The sequence below is a fragment of the Strigops habroptila genome, chromosome 9 (assembly GCF_004027225.2).
Source record: "Strigops habroptila isolate Jane chromosome 9, bStrHab1.2.pri, whole genome shotgun sequence".
NCBI lineage: Eukaryota > Metazoa > Chordata > Aves > Psittaciformes > Psittacidae > Strigops > Strigops habroptila.
Genome location: NC_044285.2, coordinates 22,414,918 through 22,420,502, shown reverse-complemented (window position 1 = coordinate 22,420,502; position 5,585 = coordinate 22,414,918). Strand labels below are relative to the sequence as shown.

The window sequence follows — 5,585 nt, the reverse complement described above, 5'->3', positions numbered from 1 at the left end:
GCCTGGCTTTGTTTTGATCTCTTGTTTTTCATCCGAACACCACACTTGGGTTAAGGAAGACCTCTGATTCTGCAAGGTGGTGGAGGTGGAATCTACAGAATTATTTGGGGAAAGAAAATGACGTTTGGGATTTTTGTGGTGGAGCTGCCATCCTGTATCCAAAACTCTGTACTGCAGATCGGGGGGGTGATGGAGGGGGCGCGGTGTGGTGCTCGGCGCCCCTTGCTACTGCCATCCTGTGTCAAAAACTCCGTACTGCAGGTACTGGTGGTGTTGGGGGGGGCTATGGCCATTCAATTCTGACCCCTGACCCATGGCATATCACCCCCTAATACTTAACATAAGACCTTTGAACTCTAATCCCGGCCTTTGACATTTTGACCCTTACCTCTGACACATGGTGTTTGACCTCTGACCCCTGACATATGTCCCCAACCTTTGAAATATAACCCTAGCTATATAGAGTGGGTTGGAATTAGATGACCTTATGGTGCTTTGCAACCCTAAGTATTCTATGATTCTATGAAACTACACAAAACCCCACCCAAATTGCCCCAAATCAGCTGAAATGACCCCCGAAGTGGCTTTAACCATCCTAAACCAGCCCCCAAATAGCCCAAAACTCCCCCAAATGCTCCACAAGTCCCCACAGCAGCTCAAAATGCCCCCAAACGGCTGGAATTACCCCCAATTAGGCACAAACAGCCCAAATTGCCCCCAAACGGCTGGAATTACCCCCAATTAGGCACAAACAGCCCAAATTGCCCCCAAACGGCTGGAATTACCCCCAATTAGGCACAAACAGCCCAAATTGCCCCCAAACCACCTTCAAATGCCCCCAAATATACTCAAACCACCAGGTCCCAAAGTGCAAACATCCAGGCCCTGCTCCTAGGCCTCAGGTGCCAGCAGGACAGAAAGCTGCTGCTGGGCCTCACCTACACATGGTGTCCTCCGGAACAGTGCCACCCACATGGCAATCCACCCTTGCTTAGCCACAGAAAAGTCCATCTGCGTCAAGCCCCTCTGGACAGCATGCTCACGCAACCCAGAAACCAGCTCCCTAAGTGCAGATGTCCAGCCCCTGCCGCTAAGCCTAAGGTGCCAGGACAGAAAGCTGGTGCTTGGCAATAATTTCGCAGAGGAGCAGGTGAGTAGAGGACTGGGGGGTCCTCTGAAGAAATGGGGGTAATAGGTTGATTTGGGGCTGATTCCCCCAAAAAGACCTTTTCATGACGGGCTGTGCTTGTGGAGCCGGAGCCGCTGCGGTAGCCCCAAAATACTCCAAACCCCCTGACTCTGGGTCTGCAAGGGTTGGGGCGGGGGGGGTGCAGGGTGGGGGATACCCCCCCCAAACTCGGTACAGCAGGTGGGGGGGGCGCCGCTCTCTGCTGCCATCCTGTGTCCGGAGTTCGGTACTGCAGCCCGGGCTCTCCGCATGCGCCGCGGCGCTCCCTTTGTCCCCGCTGCTGTTCGCTGGAAGTGGCGGCGCGATCCTGCGGGCCGGTACCGCGTGGTCGCCGCTTCCTCCCCGTGAGGAGTCGCCGCCGCCGCCGCTCCACGCTCAGGTGTCGGCGGGCGCGCGGAGTGCTCGTGGCCGCAGCCCGGCTTTCGCGCACCGGTTCTGGTCCCTCCGGCGCGCCGTCGGCGAGTGTCGCATGCGCAGCGCCCGGGAGCAGCGCGGCGGCGCGCAGGGCCCGGGTCCAGGCGGCGGCGGCAGCAGGTGAGATCCGAGCCCACCGGGGGTCTGGGGCCATCGGGGAGGCGAGCGAGCCCGCCCGTCCTTCCTTTCGGCGGGCGCAGAGGCGCGTCTCCTGCCCGCTGGCTGCCCGGCGTGGAGAGCTTCACAGCGGCCGGTGCGCAGGGTTGCGGTCTGCCGGAGGCGAGCCGGGTCAGGAGCGTCCAGTGCGCTGGATTCTCCCTTAATCTCCCTTGATTAATCTCAGGCGCCTCGGAGGCTCCTGCTCCGGCATCCTGCGCCCTGCCCCTGTGCTTGTCTCTGCCTTTGCCCTGGTTTCAGCTGTATCAGAGTTAATTCTCTTCCTAGGATCTGGTGCAGTGCTGTATTTCGGCTTTACTCTGAGAATAACTCTGGTAATGCACCGATGTTTCAGTTGTTGCTCAGTTGTCGCCCTTACCCCAATCGAGGACTTTTCGGTCCCTCGTGCTCTGCCAGCGAGGAGGGGCACAAGAAGCCGGGAGGGAGCAGAGACAGCACACCGGACCTGAACTAGCCAAAGGCGTATTCCATACATCTCACAGCACGTCGTGCTCGGTCTAGAAACTGGGGGGGAGTTACCCGGGGGGTGCTTAATTCACACTGCATCTTCCTTGATAGGGAAAGGGGCGAAGATGGAAATACCCGTTTAGAAACTAGCCAAGAAATTCCCTGTTTCTCGCTTCCGTTCTAAAATTGCAGTTATTTTGGAAATGAGGCTGTGTACTGTAGCTTTAAGATGCTGAAAGACCTGGAGACTGAAATTCTTTCCCATGAAATCAGTAAGGTCTGCAGCAGCAGGGCTAATTGCCCTCCTTTTGTTCTGCAAATAGACCTTGCTGTGTTGTGCCTTGGTGGACCCCAGCTAATCACAGCTTTTCTATTGACTGTCAGCAAGGATTTCAGTTGGTGCTGCTGCTCTCCTGGTTTCCCCCGGTTTGGGCACGTGTCTTGCTACCATAAAGTGAGACAAGGAAGTACAAAATGAAATATAATCCTTTGTAAATAAGAAAATTTAGTTTTAAGTAACTTTAAGCTTGGTGGCTTTGTATATAACAACAAAACTTTCCAAATCTAAAAAAGCCCAACCAAAAGAACATAATAAGGGTCCTTGTGTAAGATAAATCGTTGTAGCTGACATCATAGTTTTAGAACCTTATGACCTGCATACAAAATTTATTGTAACCAAAACAGGATTGTAGCTAAGGAGTATCTGAAACTAGCAGATGTTCAGGAGGTACTGTAGCGAAGTTAACTGGTAAGTAGAAGGACAAGGAGAAATCACTCACTTGTGTCAGCAGTGTTACCGAACTAATTAAGCTGGTGTAATCATTTATCTACTGCGCATGCTTCGAAGACTTCCAGAACAAGGGTTCAAGGAACAGCCAAGTGATGAAGATTGTTGGAAGAAGTAAAACGACCACCAAAGACCACTACCACGTTGTTATGCGCATGCGAAAATAGACGTGGAATTATGTAAAATGATTCTCAGACAACTAATGAGTATGTATGACGTTTATCGGAAATGTAATGAATATGTATGTTAAGCAACAATATAATCACGGTCTGTTTGATGCTTAAATGAGACACACATTAGGAGGAGATACCCCTGTGTCTCCCGACGCCGCAATAAAGAATACCTGCTTGTCAACTTAAACTTGTTGGCAAGGTCTTAACAAGTTCTACGAATCAAAAGTCATTAGGTTTCTTCATAAATGCTTACTATTGTAGATGCAGAGACACCATTGTGAGGGAGCTGATGCAGATCTCGATCTGTGTTGCAAGGCGCTTGTAAACAGGAGACCCATTGAGTTACCAGACTGGGTGGCTTTAGGGCTTCTCTAGTTTATGCCAAGTCATTTCAAGTCTCAGTCTGTTGAGAACAGGCAGAATCTTTATTTGCTCTGCTGCTGACTTGCCCTGCTCATTGAGCTGAAGGCTTTAGATCTAGGAGCAGTTGATCTAAGGCTCGTTCACATCATTTTATGCCATCTAAAAATTGTGCTGCCTAAAAATTAAACCGAGTTTCTCTCGTTAAAGCTTTACAAATGCCCTTCAAATCCTGGTGCTTTTAATGTATGAGATAGCTATGGATGGCCCAGTACGCAGCCTATGCCTACAGCACCCTACAGTACAAAATATGTATGACCTTACTGGTCACTTTGTGTGGCTAAAAATGAGTGTAGTGTCACAGGAGGTTATTTGAGAATGAATTGAAAATGTTCCAGGACTTGTTTCTGGAGAAGTCTCTCGTTTGTATATTGTCCTGGTGCTCTGTGGCCAGGCTCCTGGCTGTGTGTTGTCTGTGCAGGTGTCTAGCAGGCTCCTTGCTTTGTCACAGAGTCGCATCCTGCACTGAAGTGACTCTTAGTTACTGTTGTAGCTCAGCACAGGCCCTCGCTAATGGCTGCAGTCGCTGTGAGTGCCGGTTTTCATACATATGGTTTTTTGCAGGGGATTGTCTCTTCTGTGAAACACTTGCATGGGATTTCTACATTAAAAAACCCACTGTTTTGTTTTCCCCTTTGCTTGCCTGTGATGACCGGGAAGAAGAAGAAGAATGCCTAGGAGAGACGGGTAAAGAAGAGCAGGGGGAAGAAACAAGACTGGAAAAGCAGTGCAGAAAATGCCAGTGAAGAGCAGGGAGAAGAGAAGCAACAGCCTTCAGCCGGTCTGGCAAGAAACTGCCCCTCCCAGAGCAGAGTCCCAGGAAAAGGAAGAAGGTGAGAAGTTGCGGTCTTGGGTGAGCACCATGCTGAGGGAATGGGTCTTGGGTTTTGGTGTCTGAGAAGCTGAATTGTGAGAAACAATCTCTAGGTTCGGGCATGCCTCGGTCAGACACAGCAGTGAGGCAGCTATTTATTTAACATTTGTGCAGAAACAGGTGTCCTGGCAAATAGACACACAGAGCAAAGGCAGAACTTTGATTTAGATTTCCTGTCCCGTCTGCAAGTTCCCTCTCTTGTTTCCCCACTGGTTGGATACTCCAAGGTTTACAGCCTGTCCAACGCGTATAATCTACGTGCTGAATGTCCCGCATCTGGTTACACCTCCCCTTACTCGATTTCATATGCCACTTCCTCTTATTTATTTATCTCCTTTTACAGTTCAATTTCATAACTCTCTGGCAGACATATGGTACCCCAACTTCCCAACTTACTGTTTAACCAGCCTGCACCTGCTTGATTTCATAGGTGGTACAAAGGTAGTATTCTTTTTAACCACAGAGTGTATCTTTCATGCAGAGATGATACTGTCTTTCACCACAGAGTGTGTCTTTCTAAGTTACAGTATCTCAAACTCTTTGTTTCATTTCCCTAGTAACTTAGCCCCAGCTCCAATATTGCAAAGCTTTAATATTACAAAACCTTAATATTGCAAAGCCCCATCCCCAATATGTGAAGACAACACTGTTTCTCTCACAGGACATTCTCAAGGTGGGATGGCCATGGGTAAAAAGCACGCTGTATTTGTGGCAACATGCTGATCCCCAGAAAAAGCAGCAGGCAGGTTTCAGGGGTATTCAAAGGCCATCCAAAACCTTTAGAATTCTCAAATGCTGCTCTAAGTAGCCTGGTGGAGGGTGTGAGGGAATGTCTCCTTCAGAGGTTGACCCCCTGAGGAGGGAAAAAAAGACGTGTAATTGTTAAAATTCCCATTATATGCCTCCCAAAGTATAGAGGTGATGACCATGCTGGAAACGCATGCCAGACCAATTTTATGATTAATGAGTCTATTGTATTACAAGTTATTACCATGAAGTACAGTGAAATAAGAACCTTAGCCAAGAACCTTAGCCCGGGCCCCCTAGCCGATAGATGCTAAACCAGCAAATGCTGTCTGCAAGTAAGATACGACATGCTGAAAC

General features: G+C 49.5%; 1 protein-coding gene across 8 annotated transcripts in view; it reads left to right on the top strand.

The window, feature by feature from the left end:
* The first annotated feature begins 1,382 nt into the window (after positions 1-1,382).
* The window catches only part of LOC115613324 (choline transporter-like protein 5), an 18,699-nt gene continuing 14,496 nt past the window's right edge, over positions 1,383-5,585 (top strand). For 2 of the 8 annotated variants that reach the window (XR_003993349.1, XR_003993348.1), the window contains exons 1-2: positions 1,465-1,723; positions 4,271-4,440. The gene's annotated coding sequence lies outside the window, so the exon portion shown is untranslated. Of the gene's footprint in view, positions 1,724-4,267; positions 4,441-5,585 lie in introns of all 8 variants that reach the window. The other 6 variants (XM_032920178.1, XR_003993353.1, XR_004389985.1 and 3 more) reach the window with 6 other exon arrangements.